Source organism: Pelophylax lessonae (genome assembly GCF_965119305.1).
Source record: "Pelophylax lessonae genome assembly, chromosome: 3".
In the NCBI taxonomy this organism is placed as follows: Eukaryota; Metazoa; Chordata; class Amphibia; order Anura; family Ranidae; genus Pelophylax; species Pelophylax lessonae.
Genome location: NC_138770.1, coordinates 678,077,080 through 678,099,680, shown reverse-complemented (window position 1 = coordinate 678,099,680; position 22,601 = coordinate 678,077,080). Strand labels below are relative to the sequence as shown.

General features: G+C 42.9%; 1 protein-coding gene across 1 annotated transcript in view; it reads left to right on the top strand.

Annotated features, from left to right (window-relative positions):
• Window positions 1-22,601, top strand: part of GLP1R (glucagon like peptide 1 receptor) — a 503,675-nt gene that overhangs the window by 232,325 nt on the left and 248,749 nt on the right. The window lies entirely within an intron of this gene.

Here is a 22,601-nt window from a genome sequence, read left to right as displayed (position 1 = left end):
GATAAAACAGAATAGAAAAAAAAAATAGAATAGACAATAAAGGAATAAAAAATAGAATAAAATAAAACAGAATAGCGTAGAAAATACAAAAACTATAATAGAATAAAACAGAATAGAATTTAAAAAAGGAATAGAATAAAACAGAATAGAATATACAATAACGGAATAGGTTAAAAGAGAATAGACTATAAAATAATAGAATAAAAGAGAAGAGAATATGAAATAAAGGAATAGAATAAAAAGAATAGAATAGAAAATAAAGGAATGGAATAAAAGAGAATAGAATATAAAATAAAGAAAAAGAATAAAACAGAATAGAATATAAAATATTAGATTAAAAGAGAATTGAATATAAAATAAAGGAATAGATTAGAAAATAAAATAAAATATTAAAATAGAATAGAATACAATAGAATAGAACAAAATAGAATAGAAAATAAAATGTATGAATAGAATAGAAACAAATAGAAAATAAAGGCATATAATAGAATAAAAGGAAACAAAATAGAATAGAAAATAAAAGAATAGAACGGAAAATAACGGAATATAATATAATAAAACAGAATCGAATAGGATAAAACAGAATAGAAAAAAATAGAATAGACAATAAAGGAACAAAAATTAGAATAGAATAAAACAGAATAGCGTAGAAAATAAAAGAATACAATAGCGTAAAACAGAATAGAATATAAAAAAAGGAATAGAATAAAAGAGAATAGACTATAAAGTAATAGAATAAAAGAGAATATAATATAAAATAAAGGAATAGAATAAAATAGAAAAGAATATCAAATAAAGGAATAGAATAACAGAGAATAGAATATAAAATAAGGAAAAAGAATAAAACAGAATAGAATATAAAATAATAGATGAAAAGAGAATTGAATATAAAATAAAGGAATAGATTAGAAAAGAATAGAATAGAATAAAACAAAATAGAATAGAAATTAAAATTAATGAATAGAAAATAAAGGAATATAATGTATTAAAACAGAATAGAATAGGATAAAACAGAATAGAAAAAAAAATAGAATAGACAATAAAGGAATAAAAAAATAGAATAAAAAATTAAAAAAATAGAATAGAATATAACAGAATAGCCTAGAAAATAAAATAATATAATAGCGTAAAACAGAATAGAATATAAAATAAAGGAATAGAATAAAACAGAATAGATTATAAAATAATAGAATCAAAGAGAATAGAATATACAATAAAGGAATAGAATAGAGTAAAACATAACAGAATAGAATATAAAATAAAGGAATGAAATAGAATAAAACAGAATAGACTATAACATAATAGAATCAAAGAGAATAGAATATACAATAAAGGAATAGATTAGAAAAGAATAGAATAGAGTAAAACATAATAGAATAGAAAAGAACAAAATAGAATAGAGAATAAAATAAAATAAATGAATAGAATAGAAACTAATAGAATAGAATAAAATAGAACGAACATAGCTGTCTTTGGAAATTCGAATTTCAAATTGACTTGAACATAACAAATACAGAAGAAGAATCCAAATATACAAAACAAATCCTGAAAACGAATCATTCTAACATAAGGAATATGACGAAACAAAATGAATAATTTACCAAACAAATCTGAAATGAAACAAATGTATCGGTCGCACATCTCTATAGATGGGATCCAATCACGCGGTGACATTTTTCAGCCTGTTGTGGATATCGGTCCTGCTACAAATCCCAAAAAAACCTTCAATAGAAATATCAGTCAATATCAGTCCCACGCTGAGCTGTCAGCGGCGGCTTCACTGTGGAGGCGGGTGCAGACACAGCCGACAACGGAAGCCCCATAGTAAGTCTATGGGTGACGTCACTTCCCATTCATTTCACAGCCGTTGTCGGCCGCGTCCTCTGCAGAGCTTCCGCCGCTGGAGATCAGGACGGATCGGCTTCAAAGATTGTATGCATGGCGATTCCTTCTTTACAGGGCCAGATAGGATAGTGTTAGATGGTGGAGGTCTTTAGATGCCGGGATTCTAGTTTTAGGGTGGATTTATCCTTTAAGTAATGTGTTTTTTCTTCTTAAGTAATGAAGTTATTCCTGCATAAGCAGCCCCATAGCAGGAAAAGGTGGGGGTGCACAGGTGTGAGTGCAGAAATAGGTAAATATGAAGAACGGTTATAAATAAATGCAGCCAATATGTGATTTTATTTTTGGCAGTTTCAGAAAATGATTGTTGTCTACAGAGGGCAGTAAAAAAGTTGCCTTTATCAGGGGCGTAACTACAGGGGTTGCAGGGGTTGCAATTGCAACCAGGCCCCATGCTCCAGTGGGCCTGTGCCGCTCCCCTGTACACCTGGATAGGAGGGGTGGCGGGGGCAGCATGTAGAGAAATCACTGTCCTCCTTTTTCCTCCTGTAGCTGCAGGAGGAAAATGGAGGAGATTGGTTCCTCTGTATGCTGCCCCCGCCACTCCTCCTATCCAGTTCACTTGTGTTCTGCTGTCTCTGGGCCCCTGTGTGCCCCCCCCCCCCCCCACTGTGCTCCCTCCCCTCTCCTGCCGGCTGCTGCAGGGGATGTGTCACAATAGAGAACCAGGAAGGGGTCGGTAAATATGTAATTTACCAGCTCCTTCCTTTTCTGAATGGACAGAGTCATAGTCAGTCACATTGTAAAAAAATAAAATAAAATGATAAAAAATAATACAATTAAAATACCAAAAAAATAAAAACTACTGACACCAGTGGGTGAACTTCCAGGAGTGCAAAGGTCACACTTGCAACCGGGCCCTGGCATTCCACCACCATGGGGAGGCCCCAAGATGGCAGGAAGGGGGCCCTCTGCAGAACTTGTGAAAGGGTTCCGCTGGGGGGACTGTAATAAAGGGCCCAGCAATGAGAGTAAAGGGCCCCCAGGATCAGTGGGAAGAGCCCCAGGCTTGAAGGGAAGGGCCCCGGCCAGGGGTCCAGGGGGCCCTTAATGGTTTCTTGCACCAGAGCTCTGAAGGTTCTAGTTACGCCTCTGGCTTTTATGGATGTTAAATTTCAAAATGAATTGTTGATTTGTTACAGTATATTGATTACTTTATTATTATTTTTATTCAAAAGAGGGATTTGAGGCAGACACATAATTTGTGAGGGTGTCAGATACCGGAATGCCATTAGCTGCATCCCCTACCATTGGGTTTCATCTCTGGTGAGATATTTTGACATTTCTCCACTGACCACAAACGTAAGGGAGCATTTTTGACCATAAAGATAAGTGGGCATTTATCCACTGAGCACACATGTAAGGGGGCATTTATCCACTGAGCACACATGTAAGGGGGCATTTATCCACTGAGCACACATGTAAGGGGCATTCATCCACTGAGTACACATGTAAGGGGGCATTTATCCACTGAGCACACATGTAAGGGGGCATTCATCCACTGAGCACACATGTAAGGGGGCATTTATCCACTGAGCACACATGTATGTGGGCATTTATCCACTGAGCACACATGTAAGGGGGCATTCATCCACTGAGCACACATGTAAGGGGGCATTTATCCACTGAGCACACATGTATGTGGGCATTTATCCACTGAGCACACATGTAAGGGGGCATTCATCCACTGAGCACACATGTAAGGGGGCATTTATCCACTGAGCACACATGTAAGGGGGCATTCACCCACTGAGCACACTTGTAAGGGGGCATTTATCCACTGAGCACACTTGTAAGGGGGCATTTATCCACTGAGCACACATGTAAGGGGGCATTTATCCACTGAGCACACATGTAAGTGGGCATTTATCCACTGAGCAGACGTGTAAGGGGGCATTCATCCACTGAGCACACATGTAAGGGGGCATGTATCCACTGAGCACACATTAAGTGGGTATTTATCCACTGAGCACACATGTAAGGGGCATTTATCCACTGAGCACACATGTAAGGGGGCATTTATCCACTGAGCACACGTGTAAGGGGGCATTTATCCACTGAGACCACATGTAAGTGGGCATTTATCCACTGAGCACATGTGTAAGTGGGCATTTATCCATTGATCCCAAACATAAGGGGGCATTTCTCTTCTGACCCCAAATGTAAGGGGCCATTCCTTCCCCGACTACAAATGTAAAAGGGTATTTATTCAACAGCCACAAATGCAAAGGGCATTTCTCCTCATACCCCAAAATGTAAGTGGGCATTTATCCACTAAGCCCAAACTTAAGGGGGCATTTCTCTTCTGACCCCAAACATAAAGGGTCATTCCCACCAATGACCAGTGTAAGAGGACATTACAGTTTTCACAGCCCGTGTTTCTTTTCCAGTCATTATAATTATTATTGACAAGGAAATGTTGTAAATTCTAGATATATCATATATACAGTGGGTACGGAAAGTATTCAGACCCCCTTAAATTTTTCACTCTTTGTTATATTGCAGCCATTTGCTAAAATCATTTAAGTTCATTCTTCTTCCTCATGAATGTACACATAGCACCCCATACTGACAGAAAAACACAGAATTGTTGACATTGTTGCAGATTTATTAAAAAAGAAAAACTGAAATATCACATGGTCCTAAGAATTCAGACCCTTTGCTGTGACACTCATATATTTAACTCAGGTGCTTTCCATTTCTTCTGATCATCCTTGAGATGGTTCTACACCTTCATTTGAGTCCAGCTGTGTTTGATTATACTGATTGGACTTGATTAGGAAAGCCACACACCTGTCTATATAAGACCTTCCAGATCACAATGCATGTCAGAGCAAATGAGAATCATGGGGTCAAAGGAACTGCCTGAAGTGCTCAGAGACAGAATTGTGGCAAGGCACAGATCTGGCCAAGGTTACAAAAAGATTTCTGCTGCACTTAAGGTTCCTAAGAGCACAGTGGCCTCCATAATCCTCAAATGGAAGACGTTTGGGACGACCAGAACCCTTCCTAGAGCTGGCCGTCCGGCCAAACTGAGCTATCGGGGGAGAAGAGCCTTGGTGAGAGAGGTAAAGAAGAACCCAAAGATCACTGTGGCTGAGCTCCAGAGATGCAGTCAGGAGATGGGAGAAAGTTGTAGAAAGTCAACCATCACTGCAGCCCTCCACCAGTCGGGGCTTTATGGCAGAGTGGCCCGACGGAAGCCTCTCCTCAGTGTAAGACACATGAAAGCCCGCATGGAGTTTGCTAAAAAACACCTGAAGGACTCCAAGATGGTGAGAAATAAGATTCTCTGGTCTGATGAGACCAAAATAGAACTTTTTGGCCTTAATTCTAAGCGGTATGTGTGGAGAAAACCAGGCACTGCTCATCACCTGTCCAATACAGTCCCAACAGTGAAGCATGGTGGTGGCAGCATCATGCTGTGGGGGTGTTTTTCAGCTGCAGGGACAGGACGACTGGTTGCAATCGAGGGAAAGATGAATGCGGCCAAGTACAGGGATATCCTGGACAAAAACCTTCTCCAGAGTGCTCTGGACCTCAGACTGGGCCGAAGGTTTACCTTCCAACAAGACAATGACCCTAAGCACACAGCTAAAATAACGAAGGAGTGGCTTCACAACAACTCCGTGACTGTTCTTGAATGGCCCAGCCAGAGCCCTGACTTAAACCCAATGGAGCATCTCTGGAGAGACCTAAAAATGGCTGTCCACCAACGTTTACCATCCAACCTGACAGAACTGGAGAGTATCTGCAAGGAGGAATGGCAGAGGATCCCCAAATCCAGGTGTGAAAGACTTGTTGCATCTTTCCCAAAAAGACTCCTGGCTGTATTAGATCAAAAGGGGGCTTCTACTAAATACTGAGCAAAGGGTCTGAATACTTAGGACCATGTGATATTTCAGTTTTTCTTTTATAATAAATCTGCAACAATGTCAACAATTCTGTGTTTTTCTGTCAGTATGGGGTGCTATGTGTACATTCATGAGGAAGAAGAATGAACTTAAATGATTTTAGCAAATGGCTGCAATATAACAAAGAGTGAAAAATTTAAGGGGGTCTGAATACTTTCCGTACCCACTGTATATATATATATATACAGTGTTGGCCCAGCCAGAGCCCAGACTTGAACCCGATTGAACATCTCTGGAGAGATCTGAAAATGGCTGTGCACCGACGCTCCCCCATCCAACCTGATGGAGCTTGAGAGATCCTGCAAAGAATGGGAAAAACTGCCCAAAAATAGGAGTGCCAAGCTTGTAGCATCATACTCAGAAATACTGGAGGCTGTAATTGGTGTCAAAGGAGCTTCACCAAAGTACTGAGCAAAGTGTGTGAATACTTATGTACATGGGATTGTTTTTGTTTTTTATTTTTAATAAATTTGCAAAGATTTAAAACAAATTTCTTTCACGTCATTATGGGGGATTGTTTGTAGAATTTTGAGGAAAATAAAGAATTTAATCCATTTTGGAATAAATCTGTAACATAACAAAATGTGGAAAAGAGTGAAGCGCTGTGAATACTTTCCGGAAGCATTTTATATAGACGAATATTTATCATCTGTTTTAATACAGCGGATGCTCAAATGTGAAACGCGTTCGCCTTGACTCTTCCGGTATTCTTGTACATCAACAAAAAACCGAATGTAAAAACATCACTGTACACTTGTCGGAGATGAGTCAGAGTTTATCAATGTATCAATACAAAGGATGATGTTCAGCTTTTATCATTGTCCTTCTTATATACATTAATCATTAATTGTTTTAATTATGGGGGATTGTTTGTAAAATTTTGAGGAAAATAATGAAACTGAATCCATTTTGGTATAAGGCTGTAACATAGCAAAATGTGGAAAAAGTGAAGTGTTGTGAATACTTTCCAATTGTACTATATATATATAGTATAGTACAGTATATGTGTGTGTATGTATGTATATATATATATATATATATATATATATAATTTATATTATTAATATTATGATTATTTTTATATTTGTATATATATATATATATATATATATATATATATATATAAATACAGTGATGGGAATAACGGCGTTAAAGTAAACGGCGTTATTTAGTGCCGTTACTTTTGCGGGTAACTAGTAATCTAATTGATTACTTTTCCCCCCGCGGTAACGCCGTTCCCATTACTTAAGCGGCGTTACGGCGAATAACATCTACTGGCACTAGATGGCAGTAGTGTAACTCCTCTCTCCTCACTCCTCTGTGATCCTGCCGCTGTCCGCTCTTGCGGTACTGGCCTATGGAGAGAGACTGGAGTCTGGAGATACAGCGCCCAGCCAGGGCCCAGCAGGTACCCCGGCGATATATAAATATATATATATATATACACATATATATACCACCACCACCACCGTCCAGTCGTCCACAGGCACAGCCACTGCACTCTACGCTCAGGAGCAGGACAGTCGCAGGAGGGACAGCAGCACAGGAGGAGTCAGCCAGAGTACAGTCACAGACAGCCTGGAGGATGGAGACAGATGGACCCCACCAGTGTGCCACACCACCAACACCACCAGCAGCCAGCAGGTACAAGAAAAAACAAAACATAAAATACTACAGTCAGGACTCAGACCCCACCAGTGTGCCACCACCACCAACACCACCAGCAGCCACCCAAAAAAAAAAAAAAAAAAAAAAACATAAAATACCACAGTCAGGACTGGAGTGCACTCAGGGTAGGTACCACTGTACCACACTGTTAGTACCCCCACCAGTGCCACACCACCATCCGCCACTGCAGACCACCACCAATGCACCAGCATCACCAGTCCACCACCACCACCAGCAGCAGCAGGTACCACTTGAGTAAAAATAAAATACCACTCAGTCAGGAGTCACTAAGGAGGACTCAGGTCTGGTACCACTGCCAGTACCAGTGTACCACCACCACGCAGCCTGCCGGTACCACTCAGCAAAAACCCACTAAGGTACCACTCAGCAAATACCACTCAGGTACCCACTGCCAGTGTACCACGCAGCCGGAAACACTCAGCAAATACCACTCAGGTAACAGTGTCACCAGTGCCACTCAGCAAGTACCACTCAGGTACCAGTGTACCACGCAGGTACCACAGTGCCACTCTCAGCAAATACCACTCAGGTACCACTCAGCAAATACCACTCAGGTACCACTCAGCAAATACCACTCAGGTACCACTCAGCAAATACCACTCAGGTACCATACCAGTGTACCACGCAGCCAGCCAGTGCCACTCAGCAAATACCAAGCAGGTGCCGTACCAGTGTATCACGCAGGTACCACTCAGCAAATACCACACATACAAGGGGCATACAAGTTATTTGACATATTTGATTATTTTTTTAAAGTAACGCAATAGTTACTTTCCCTGGTAATTCGTTACTTTTTTTTACTGATGTAACTCAGCTACTTTTTGTGAGAAGTAACTATAAGTAATACATTTTTTTAAGTGACATGACCAACACTGTATATACATGTATGTATATATATATATATATATATATATATATATTAGATAATAGTATTATTATTATTATATATATTATTATTATTATTATTATTTTTTTTTTTTTAAGTTTTTATCATCTTACCAATGATGCCATACAACGTAGATAGAATTATTTTTATATTAAGGGATCCTCCAAGATAAAAAAAAAAAAAAAAAAGTTGCGTATGGCGGCTCTATACATAAACAGGATATAAAATAAATAAAATGTATAATAATGTCACCTGACAATGAGCTCACTGAACACTATTCCATTGAAGGTCAATGAAAAATCCCTATGTATCACGCAGCCTTTGTATGAAATGTAAATGAAGCATGCGGGGTCCAATACTTATGCAGAGTCCATTATCAGTCTCCTCTTGCGTAATAACAACCACTTTTTCTTCGGTGCAGCCCTCTGTGTATTCCACCATCAGGTAAACAGCACACTCACCAGATGAGTCCTTCCACTTATGGAAAAGGTCAAAAGCACTCGATCGTTTCCACCGAGCAATCCCTGCAACACAGATTTTTTAAGCATTCATTTTTTGTTGAAAAGTTTAGAAGAATAAAGATAAAGGTCAGAGCTATCATTACAATCAGTTGCATATTGTGCGGCGGCACTGTGGACACAATAAACAGATCACATCTTATAAAAAAAATAGTAGCATGTAATCGCTTCTCGAAGGAAGAATTTAAAGGGTAACTCTACTTTATTGGAAAAAAAAAACCTAGCAAATAAAAAAAATATATATTTAATATAGTGTGTACAATTGCGACACAAGTCATTTTGTAATTAAACGTTATTAAAAAGGAATATATAGTAAAAATGGTGCGCTAATCAAAGTATAGATGTTATATAAATAAATAAAACAGAACGATTCTCACTTTATCATATATTTTGATTTTTATTGACTATTTTTACTGATGGAACCAAATCACTCATAGACTTTCTATATATGAATTGACATTTATTTTAATTTTGGATTGAATTGATTGTTTTGGTTTTTTTTTTCCTTTTTTTCCCCTTCATTTGCACAGGAGTTGCTATTTTGCACAAGGTTGATATAGGATTGATTCATTGATTGAATTTTGTTAAAGAAATAATTAATTATTTTAGAAATCGATTATACTATATATTCACTGTTTGCTCATTATTGGCTATTTTTTGCACAGCATACCTACATTTATTTATTTATTTATATACCATCTATACTTTAATTAAGGCACCATTTGTACTATATATTAATTACTGTACAAGCACATGAGTACTTGAATTGGTGGGAGCTGCTATTCTATTTTAGGTATTTTTGGTGTATTACCATAACAGCGCACCTTTTTCATGTTTTATAATTTTGTTATTAATAAAAAATGACTTTTCCTTTTCTATCTGCAGCCGCTGTAATTTTCTGTAGATTGCAATATGGGGACCTGGAGGCGTTCTGCACACAGATGGTATACAGAACGCTCCCCAGAAATGTCATTTCTGGCTTGTATGATTGGCTCACTGATTTTCCCATCTGCACTAAGAATTCTGATTTTGGGCATCTCCTGCGACAAGAATGTCATGTTATTATTAGGATATTAGGGATTTACTTTTAGATTTACTCCTGTGTCCACGTATACCTCCTGTGTCCAACACTAGGCCGGAGCACGCGGGCACAGAGCTCCCGCCAGCACCACCCCCTGTGTCCAGCAGTAGGTGGAGCTGTGACCTTTGACCTCTGAGGCCACACCTCCTGACATTTGACCTTTGGGGTGGGTCCATGACCCATTTCCTGTGTCAAGACCCTCCCCCTTCCTCTCCTCTGCCTAACCCTAACCCTAACCCTTCCTCTCCTCTGTCAAACCCTAGCCCTATCCCTAACCCTAGCCCTAGCCCTAGCCCTAACCCTATCCATAACCTCCTAACACCCTAACCCTATATTACATTTTTTATATCCTTGTATAGATTGTTTAGAGACACTCAGGTGTTGTTCATTTTGATTTGCTTCATTATTTAACATTTTTAAAATGTAAAGAACACTTTCTTTTACTCATAAATTAATGAAAGCATTTAATGTATATAAGAAGGACAATGATAAAAGCTGAACATCATCCTTTGTATTCATACATTGATAAACTCTGACTCATTCAGTTTTTTGTTGCTGTACAAGAGTATTGGAAGAGTCAAGGCGAACGCGTTTCACAGAAGAGCATCCGCTGTATCAAAACAGATGATATATATTTGTCTATATACAGCGCATCCGGAAAGTATTCACAGATCTTCACTTTTTTCCGCATTTTGTTATGTTACAGATTTATTCCAAAATGGATTAAATTCATTATTTTCCTCAAAATACTACAAACAATCCCCCATAATGACAACGTGAAATAATTTTTTTTTGCAAATTTATTAAAAAAAAAACAAAAAAAAATCCCATGTACAGTAAGTATTCACACCCTTTGCTCAATTCATTGGTGAAGCTCCTTTGGCACCAATTACAGCCTCAAGTCTTTCTGAGTATGATGCTACAAGCTTGGCACACCTATTGTGGACAGTTTCTCCCATTCTTCTTTGCAGGACCTCTCAAGCTCCATCAGGTTAGATGGAGAGCGTCGGTGCACAGCCATTTTCAGATCTAGAGATGTTCAATCAGGTTCAAGTCTGTGCTCTGGCTGGGCTACTCAAGGACATTCACAGAGTTGTCCCGTAGCCACTCCTTTGTTATCTTGGCTGTGTGCTTAGGGTCGTTGTCCTGTTGGAAGATGAACCTTCACCCCAGTCTGAGGTCCAGAGCGCTCTGGAGCAGGTTTTCATCTGGGATGTCTCTGTACATTGCTGCATTTATCTTTCCCTCGATCCTGACAAGTCTCCCAGTTCCTGCCACTGAAAAAACATCCCCACAGCATGATGATGCCACCACCATGCTTCACTGTAGGGATGGTATTGTCCAGGTGATGAGCGGTGCCTGGTTTCTTCCAGACATAAGCGATTAGGGGAGAATGGCTCCCCGATCACACAGAGGCATGAGTGGACAGCGGGAGAGGGGAGTTGTCCCATCCCGGTACCTGTAAAAGCAATTCAGCAGCTAATCAGCCACTAGGATGGCTTTTACATAGAGAATTGCTGGATGGAAAGAGAAGTAATGGGATAATGCCTGTATCCTGGTATCTCCACTTCAAATCCAGGACGTATATGATGTCGTATGGACGGGAAGTGGTTAAAGCCCAATTTTAGATTTTTTTTTTTTTTTTTTATAGTGTCCCCATACACGTATACAATAAAAAAGGAGCTCAGTCTACAATACTCGCCTTTAATCCAGAGTTGTCCACCACAGTACCTACACTTCATCATGTTCTGCCTTCTGGGTTCAACCCAATCATTGGTGGGGCCAGAAGAGCACCATCAGAGAACCATCATCGTGAGCACGAACAGCTAACACTTTGCCCAGCTGGTAACTGTTAATCCTGTCTGTCATTGGTGGCTTCTGGCTCTGCCGATGATCGGTAACCAATTAGAGTGGTCAGCATAGAAAGGCCCCATCATTCTCTCTTGAAAGGTCTAATTTAAAGCTCAACTGCAGACATTTTATTTAATTAAATAGTTCCTCAGTAAGTGTATAGAATAAAAAAAGCATCCCAGACTGCAATGCTCACCTTTATTACAGAGTTGTCCTCAACAGTACTTCCCTTTCACCACGCCCTTAGTCTTCTGGGTTCAGCCCAATCATTAGTGGGGCCAGAAGAGAATCATCAGAGAACAGGATGTCTCCGACTTACAAGCCGACCACAATGCACTGTTTAATTGGGCAACTATGTGGCAAATGAGGTTTAATGTTGATAAATGTAAAGTTATGCACTTGGGGGGTAAGACTATGCATGCATCATACATACTAAGGGAAGTAGAACTGAGGGAATCCATAGCGGATAAGGATCTGGGGGAATCCATAGCGGAGAAGGATCTGGGGGAATCCATAGCGGAGAAGGATCTGGGGGAATCCATAGCGGAGAAGGATCTGGAGGAATCCATAGTGGAGAAGGATCGGGGGAATCCATAGCAGAGAAGGATCTGGGGGAATCCATAGTGGAGAAGGATCTGGGGGAATCCATAGTGGAGAAGGATCTGGGGGAATCCATAGTGGAGAAGGATCGGGGGAATCCATAGCGGAGAAGGATCTGGGGGAATCCATAGCGGAGAAGGATCTGGGGGAATCCATAGTGGAGAAGGATCTGGGGGAATCCATAGCAGAGAAGGATCTGGGGTGATCCATAGTGGAGAAGGATCTGGGTGTTCTGGTAGATCCTAATCTTAATAATAGCATGCAATGCCAAGCTGCGGTTTCCAAAGCAAGCAAAGTCCTTTCTTGTATAAGAGAGGAATGGACTCCAGAGAGAGAGATATCATCTGTACAAATCATTAGTAAGACCTCATCTGGAATATGCAGTTCAGTTTTGGGCTCCAGTTCTAATAAAGGATATCAGGGAACTGGAGAAAGAACAGAGAAGGGCAACCAAACTGATAAGAGGCATGGAGGAGCTCAGCTATGAGGAGAGATTAGAGGAACTGAATTTATTCTCTCTTGAGAAGATGAGATTAAGGGGGGATATGATCTCCATGTATAAATACATAAGGGGGATATGATCACCATGTATAAATACATAAGGGGGGATATGATCACCATGTATAAATACATAAGGGGGGATATGATCACCATGTATAAATACATAAGGGGGATATGATCACCATTTATAAATACATAAGGGGGGATATGATCACCATGTATAAATACATAAGGAGGGATATGATCTCCATGTATAAATACATAAGGGGGGATATGATCACCATTTATAAATACATAAGGGGGGATATGATCACCATTTATAAATACATAAGGGGGGATATGATCTCCATGTATAAATACATAAGGGGGATATGATCTCCATGTATAAATACATAAGGGGTCCATATAGCGAACTTGGTGTTGAGTTTTTCACTTTAAGGTCAACACAGAGGACAAGGGGGCACTCTTTACGTCTAGAGGAAAAGAGATTTAGTCTCCAAATACGGAAAGGTTTCTTCACCGTAAGAGCTGGGAATATGTGGAATAGACTCCCTCCAGAGGTGGTTCTGGCCAGCTCACTAGATTGCTTTAAAAAAGTCCTGGATTCTTTCCTGGGTGTACATAATATAACTGGGTACTAATATTTATAGGTAAAATTGATCCAGGGAATATCCGATTGCCTCTTGGGGGATCAGGAAGGAATTTTTTCCCCTGCTGTAGTAAATTGGATCATGCTTTGCTGGGGTTTTTCCTTTGGATCAACTATATAGGATTGTGTATATGGGATTGTATGGTTGAGTTTTCTTTACTGTTTTTTGTTTTTTATTGTTTGAGCCAGATGGACTTGTGTCTTTTTTCAACCTGACTAACTATATAACTATATAAGAACCATCATTGTGATAACAATCAGTCAACACTATGCATGACCGGTTACTCTCAATCCTGTCCGTCATTGTCGGCTTCTGGCTCCACAGATGGTTGTTAACCAATTAGAGTTGTTGGCTTTAGAAGGACCCGTGGTCCTCTCATAACAGGTCTCATTGAAAACCCAACTTTAGACATTTTTTTTTTCAAATAGTTCCCCAGGACGCATATACAATAAAAAAGCAGCTCAGGCTGCAATATTAGCCTTTAATCCAGAGTTGTTCCCCATGTCACTAGTCTTCTGGGTTCAGGCCATGAGCCCAATTATTAGTGGGGCCGAAAGAGAACCATCCGAGAACCATCATTGTGAGCACCATCAGCCAACACTTTGTGCGGCCGGTGACTCGAAATACTGTCTGTCATTGGCGGCTTCTGGCTCCACTGATGATTGGAAACCAGAGTCAGGGTGATCAGCATAGAAAGGCCACACCATTGACAGGTCTAAATTTAAAGCTCAAATTCCGACATTTAATTTAATGAAATAGTTCTCCAGCAAGTGTATAAAATAAAGAAGAAGCCCAGACTCCAATACTCGCCTTTAATCCAGAGTTGTCCCCCACAGCACTTCCCTTTCCTCAGGCCCTTAGTCTTCTAGGTTCAACCAATAGGACTGATACTGTGAGCACAGGGTGTCATAGGACCGCCCCCTGGAAGTGCATCACCACAATGATTTTTTTCATAGTGTATTAATGCAGACACCATGAGGACCTCATTGCAGGGAGCACCAATCTCTGTATATTCGGATCACCCACCTGGCCTGGAAAAGAGAATAGGGCACCGTGTGTCATGTCACCAGCCCAAAGAATATCTAATATAGAAAAAAAATATAACATTCTGCATAGGGGCCTCAGAGGAAAGGGTGAGGGAGAGACCTGGATTTGGGCCTTTACTCCTTGTCTACTTTTATAAATAACACAATAAGCAAGGGGTTAAAACAAACCAGCGAAGGGCTTTTAGGTACAACTATCCAGATCGCCCAATAAATTTTACTGGGCTCCAAAGGTGTCAGTCCATTGCAACCCCCCCCCCCCCTTACCCTCCATTGGCCCCTGCGGTGATTGCCAGGTTCTCCCATTCTTCTGAGGAGCCTGGGACTACGGTAAATGAGGGGTAACTATGAGAGAAGGAGGTGATCGGAGAAGATCCATCCCCTGATTCCTCCAAGCCTGGAAGCAACAGGTTCATAGCTGTCATTCCTTGGCTACTATTGCCAAAGATGCAGCTACTCAAGCACGATCTGTGCTTGATTAGCTGCAATAGAGGGCAAGAGATACATTGGGGGTCTTTAAGACTCCTGATTTCTCCATAAAGAGGACCTGTCATCTGTCCATGCTATCACATAGGGTGTGTTAGCCCTCTTGTGATAGCAATAAAGTTAAATGGAAAAAATAAAACCTGTAAAAAAAAAAAAAAAGGAAATAAATTGTAATAAAACAAATAAAAAAAAATAAGAAAAAAAAAATGGATTTTTGTAAGATCTTACCGTAAAATCCTTTTCTCTATCGCTCATTGACAGACGTAGTCTTCTTGATTCTCAAGAGCTGGGTTATGTTGTCTCCGCAGGAGTAGGACTAGGCAGAAAGACAAAACGTTCTGGCTCCACCTTAGGGGCAGTCCCTGAGGGTATATCCTCCCTCTCTCTGCTACAGGGAATCAGTTCTGTTCTAAAGCAGTAACAGAGAATTTAACCCAACCCAACTCAATGATAGAGGGGCGGGTACTACGTCTGTCAATGAGCTTAAGAGAAAAGGATTTTACGGTAAGATCTTACAAAAATCCATTTTTCTCTATCGCTCATTGACAGACGTAGTCTTCTTGATTCTCAAGAGCTGGGACATCCAGAAGCAGTGCCACAAATGAGGGGTGGGATTGACAGAAATCAAAATCCAATCTAGAAGGCCCAACCGGAGCCAACCAGAAGTATCAAAGGACTCATCGAGTAAACAGATGAGACCTACCCCACAAATCCTCGAGGTAGACCAACAGTCTCCTCAAACAGTGGCCTGCAGGAACCTTGCGGCCAGAAGAGGCATCTGACGATGCCATCACATGAACCTTATACAATATTGTAAAGGTATGAACCGACGACTAAACAGTCGCCTTGAAAACCTGAACCACTGACGCCTGATGGCGGAAGGTCCAGGAAACTCTAAGCGCCCGAGTAGAATGCGCCTTAAAAAGGAACGGGGGATCCCGACCCTTAGATAAAATAAGCCTATACCACCGTCTGTCTGATCCATCTAAAGATGGTCGCAGCAGAACAGGCAACCCCTTCTTAGGGCCATCCGTGATCACAAACAGTGAATCCGTTTTACAAATTGAATCCGTGTATTCAAATATATCCTGATCGCCCGAACTACATCCAAGGAATGCAACGCAATTCTCGAGGATGATTGGGCTAAGGACATAGGAAGGACAATACACTGTCCTCATTCAATGAAACTTTGAAACCACCTTAGGAAGGAAGGATGGATTCGGATGAAGAACAACCTTATCCCTATGAACCACCAGATCTGGGGAACAACAGGATAATGCAGCCAGTTCTGACACCCTGCGTGCAGAAGTGATAGCCACCAAGAAGACCACCTTCTGGGATAAAGTAAGCAAGGGAATCTCCCTGATATTTTCAAAGGGAGGCGTCTGAAGAACCGACAGCACCAAATTAAGATCCCAGGATGGTAACGGCGCGTGCACTGGCAGAGCCAGGTGTCGCACCCCCTGGATGAAAATTCCGCACCAAGGAATGAGTAGACAAAGGCTACTGAAAGAAGATCGCAAATGCTGAAACCAGACCCTTGATAACACTCAAGGCCAGCTTCTGCTCAACTCCCTGTTACAGAAAAGCCAATATTCGGACTACCGAATAAAGATGTAGATGGAACCCAAGGGATTCACAGCACACAATATAAGACTTCCATGTACGATGATAATCTTTCTGGAAGTCGCTTTCCTTGTTTTAACTAGAGTAGGAATAACTGAAGCTGACAATCCCTTGTCCTTCAGCACCTGGGTCTCAATAACCAGGCCGTTTAAAACCAGCGATCGTAAAGCAGGATGGAAGATCGGTCCCTGAGACAGTAGATCCTCCCTGAGAGGAGGTCTCCACGGGACGTCCGCCACCAGTCTGACCAAGTCGGCGTATCAAGCTCGACGAGGCCAGTCCGGAGCTGCCAGGATTACTGGAATTCCTTCCTCCTTTATCCTGCGAAGAAGTCTTGGCAGTAACCCAAGAGGAGGGAAGGCATACATTAGCTGGTATTGCCCCCACGGGGTGACCAGTGCGTCTGCGGTCTCTGCTAGAGGATCGCGGGAGCGAGCCACGAATCTCTGTACTTTTCTGTTGAATCGTGATGCCAACAGATCCACATCCGGGTGCCCCAACGTAGGCTCAACTGGTGGAAAACTTCTGGATGGAGGGACCATTCCCCCTGATCCGGAGTCTGACGGCTGAGATAATCTGCCTGCCAATTTTCCACCCCCGGAATGAACACCGCAGAGATAGCTGGAACAAATCGTTCCGCCCAGCGAAGAATGCAAGCCACTTCTTTGGCCGCTCGGACACTCTTGGTGCCCCCCTGGTGATTGACATAAGCCACGGCCGTGGCATTGTCCAACTGGATCCGAACCGGGCTGCCCTGGAGCTGCTCGGTCCAGTGAATCAGACAAAGTCTGATCGCTCTCAGTTCCAATACATTTATCGGTAACCTGGATTCTTCCGGGGACCAAAGTCCCTGAACGGATAACTGACCGAGAATTCCTCCCCATCCGGATAGGCTGGCATCCGTGGTCACTATCGTCCAATATATTGGCAGAAATGACTTTCCCTGGCTGAGCATCGGAGACCGAAGCCACCAGACCAGAGACTCTCTGGTCTGTTTGCTCAATCGGATCTGATTGTCCAGGGATTCCGGATTCCGATTCCATCTGAGAAGAATCTCTTGCTGAAGAATTCGGGTATGGGACTGGGCAAATGGGACTGCTTCGAACGAAGCCACCATCAACCCCAGAACCCTCATGCAAGTCCGAAGGGAAGACCAGCTGTTGGACAGTAACAACTGGACTGCTGATTGAATCTTTCGGAGTTTCCCTACCGGAAGAAAAACTCTTGTCCTGACTGTGTCTAGAATTAGACCCAGATATTCGAGCCTCTGGGTGGGAACCAGAAATGACTTTTGCTGGTTCACCAGCCACCCGAATTCCTGTAAAGAAATCATAGTAATTTCTATGTTTTGTAGCAAGGTCTGAGGAGACTCTGCATGAAGCAGAAGATCGTCTAGGTAACCAAGAATTGATATGCCTCTTTGGCGCAGTAGTGCCAACATTGGGGCCAACACCTTAGTGAAGACCCGAGGAGCCGTGGCGAGACCGAAAGGTAACGCCACAGACTGATAGTGGTTCTCTTCTACGGAAAAGCGTAGGAACCGCTGATGTCCTGCGAAAATGGGAATGTGAAGATATGCGTCCTTGATGTCTATGGACGCTAGGACATCCCCTGGATGCAGGAAGACTGCTACTGTGCGAATGGACTCCATTCTGAATCTTCTTATGTTGACAAAAGAATTGAGTGCCCTTAAGTCCAGAATTGGACGCACTTTGCCCTCTTTCTTGGGTATTGTAAATAGGTTTGAATAAAACCCCTGAAAACGTTCTGTCCAAGGAACGTGGACTTCCACTCCTTGTTGTAGTAAATCCGTGACTGCTCTCCGCAGATCTAACGATCCGGGGATAGTCGAATATAGGAAGGGAAGAATCGCGCTGGTGGGAGAGATCGAAACTCGATCTTGTACCCTGACCTTATGACTTCGCAAACCCACTTGTCCGGGATTCTGTAAAGCCATGGATCCGGGAACCGGCGAAGACGTCCCCCCACCCCAGTTATGGGTGGGGGCGCACCTTCAGGCTTTGGACGATTTATCTTCAGGTCTGGAGGGGGCGGGCTTTTGCTTGCCCGACCAACGTCCCCTGAAGCCTCCTGAAGGAGCTTTGGAGGACTTAATTTTTTCACCCGCGGGACGAAAAAAAACCTCTTGTGAGCAGAAACAGAAGGTCCTCGTTTTTGACGAGTTCCTTTACCTTTAAAATTTTGCGGTAAAAAAGGTGCTCTTTCCACCCGTGAGATCCTTAATGATCTCATCTAAGTTGGCTCCAAATAGACGCTCTCCTAAAAAGGGGATATTAGCCAATGCTTTCTTGGAACCTTGGTCGGCTAACCAACCTTTTAGCCACAGTGTACGCCTGAGAACCACCGCTGAGACAGATGCTCGCGCCAATAATGAAGTGGCGTCTAACGCCGCATCACACACAAACTGTAACCCCTGTATCATTTGTTCCAACAAATCTGATACCGCCTGAGGGACCTCTTCTAAGTCCTGGCGTAACCACTTGGTCCATACAGTTACAGCCTGCGAAACCAGACCAATAGCAATTATTGGTCTGAAAGCTGATCCAATCAAGGAAAACATGGTGCGAGACATAGCTTCTATCTTGCGATCCACTGGATCTTTAAAAGACGGAGCGTCTTCTAGAGGAATAACCGTGGCTTTATTCAATCTAGCAATTGGTGAATCCACCACAGGTGGTTCTGTCCAATTCTTAATGAGGGTTTCCTCAAACGGATAACGCCTGTTAATGCGTTTAGAAATAGTAGAAATGCGTTTTGGCAGACTCCATTCTTCTTTGATTGGATTGCCAAAACATTTGGGCAATGGAAAAACCTTCGCCACTTTGATGCGTTTTTTAGTCCCAAAAGGGATTTCAGTTTCAGCTATTTCTGACGGAATACCCTGTAATCTTAAGGTTTCTTGAACAGATACAATGAGTGCGTTTACCAACGCTTCCTCTCGGGCTATGGCGGATGCCGAAACATCCTCCTCACTGTCTGAAAAGACAGTACACGAGACACCAATACCAGATGAAGTACCTGCAACTGCAGAAATAGGCTCAGTCTGAATCCGAGGTTTCAGATAATAAGGGGTTAGGCGGGGGTCGCTTACTTGCGCCCTGTCCCTGACAAGCCACTTCCACCCGGGACACAAAAGTTTCCATAATAGCGGACAATGATTCAATCGTCAGTGGGGTGCTGGAGGATCCCGCAGACCCCTCGAGGGGATCCGGAGGAGATACATGAGTGGCAGGGTCCATGTTAATTCAGGACACCTTTGCCAGAAAACACAAAAAAACTTTTTTTTTTTTTTTTAAATAAAAAAATACCTCTTTTTTTTAAATTTTTTTTTTTTTATGTGTCTCCCCCTAGCGCAATAGCGCCCCTCAGAGTACCTGCTTCTCGATCCCACAGAGAGAGAGAGGGACCCCCAAGGCTCACCAACCGATGCAGTGAAGTTTCCCACCAACTGCAGTCAGCGTCTGTCTTTTACAGACTGGAAGGAGCTGTTGCTTTTTCCCGGGTAGAAGGACGTGGCTCCGCCCCCTGTGTACGCCTTCCGGCGTTCCCAGCTCTCCACGAGGTAGCTGGGCTCATGAAACATGGCCGCCCCCATACAGGAGACATTAGACTCCAAAAACATGGCGGCCGGCGTGACCTGAGGACATGCATGCACCTGGTCTACGGCAAAATGGCGGCGGACCGCCGAAATCGTTTTTCCCAGCACATCCACCTGCATCTCTGCTGGGTGGCGATTGATTGATCTACAGGAGATACACTACAAATAAGGTAGGATTATACCTCCTATGTCTGCTGTAATGCTACAGTCTGCTGGGTAGAGTGTTAGCTCTCAAACCAAGTCCACTTCCCACAAACACATACTGTATTTACAAGGGGGACTTTTAGTGTCAGATATATACTGACCATGTATGGAGGGGCCCATAATTCATACTGCCTCATAACGAGGAAAGAAAAAAGGGAACGTTTACTCACCATACCGAACCGACAGGCACCCTCTCTTCACAATACCCTCTCCACCGGGGTGGGGGGTTGTGGACCACTCCGGACGCCTCGACTCTCTGGTTCCTGGCGTCCAAGCGAGACTTTTAACTCGCAAGGTCAGTCCCTCCACTGGGACTCCGTCGCGGCCGACCCAGCGCGGAGCTCTGGTCTGCACGCGCTCGTAGGCAGAAACCGGGGTGACCACTGGATCTCAACATCCAGCCCGTCGCCCGGCCCCGCATACTTACTTGAATGTGTCGCGGCCGACCAAGCGCAATGCAATGGTCTGCGCGCGCTCGTAGGCCGGCTGGGGTGACCACTAGTGTCGCCCAGTCCAGCGTTTTTGCTTGAAGATCTCACAGGTAAAAAACACTGGAGAAAAACTACCTAAAAAATATTTTTTCTAAAGAAAAAATCTTGCCAGGACCAAAAAGATCCCAGCAAGGAACTTAGGTCCTTACTCCTGACTAGACAGAAAAAAACTGATTCCCTGTAGCAGAGAGAGGGAGGATATACCCTCAGGGACTGCCCCTAAGGTGGAGCCAGAACGTTTTGTCTTTCTGCCTAGTCCTACTCCTGCGGAGACAACATAACCCAGCTCTTGAGAATCAAGAAGACTACGTCTGTCAATGAGCGATAGAGAAACATTTTTGAAAAGCACCCCTGTCCCCCCCATACACACCTTAAAGCAAATGAGCAGCGTAGGGCATGCAAAGTGGGAGCAATAATTCTAGGTCCATAATTCATGATTAACTCCAAACTGATGACCTGTAAAGATTTTGAAGTATTACCTAATGAGATATTTGGGTATCTTCGTTTTTCATAATTTCCCACACAATTATAAGGTTCAACGTGTTCGATGTCTATTTACTCGACTCAGCCCCATCTTTAACCACTTTATTACCACGCTATAGGCGAAAGATGGCTCTGCAGCTCTGAGAGGGCATCCATCCACATCCTCCCAGAACCCCCCCCCCCCACCCACGTGCCCCGAGGTGCACATTCGACATGCTCTGAGATCGCTGTGTCCGTCCTTCATATGCAGTAAATAACAGATCGTGGTGAGGGGCCAATCACCTCTGTGCAATCACAGCTGATCGCAATTGCAATGTAAACTGACTTTTCGGTTATCAGCAGTGCCTTGATTATCAGTGCAGCCCCAGCAGTGCCAATCAGTGCTGCATATCATTGACCATCAGTGCAGCCTCATTAGTGCCGCCTCCTCAGTGCCCATCAGCTTCCTATCAGTGCCCATCAGTGTTGCCTATCAGTGACCATAAGTGCCACCTATCGGTGACTATCAGTGCAGCCTCATCAGTGCCCATCAGTGCTTCCAATCAGTGTTCATCAGTGCTGTCTATCATTGCCCATCAGTGCTCATCAGTGCTGCCTATCATTGACCATCAGTGCAGCCTCATTAGTGCTGTCTCATCAGTGCCCATCAGTGCTTCCTATCAGTACCCATCAGTGTTGCCTATCAGTGACCATCAGTGCCACCTATCAGTGCTGCCTATCAGTGACTATCAGTGCAGCCTCGTCAGTGCCCACCAGTGCTTCCAATCAGTGTTCATCAGTGCTGTCTATCATTGCCCATCAGTGCCGCCTATCAGTGCCCATGAAAGCTGTCTATCAGTGACCATCAGTGCAGCCTCATCAGTGCCCATCAGTGCTGCATATGAGTGCCTTTCAGTGCTGCCCATCAGTGCTGCCTATCAGTGCCCCTCAGTGCAGCCTCAATAGTGCCGCCTCATCATTGCTTCCAATCAATGCCCATCAGTGCTGCCTATCAGTGACCATTAGTGCTGCCTATCAGTGACCATCAGTGCAGCCTCATCAGCGCACATCAGTGAAG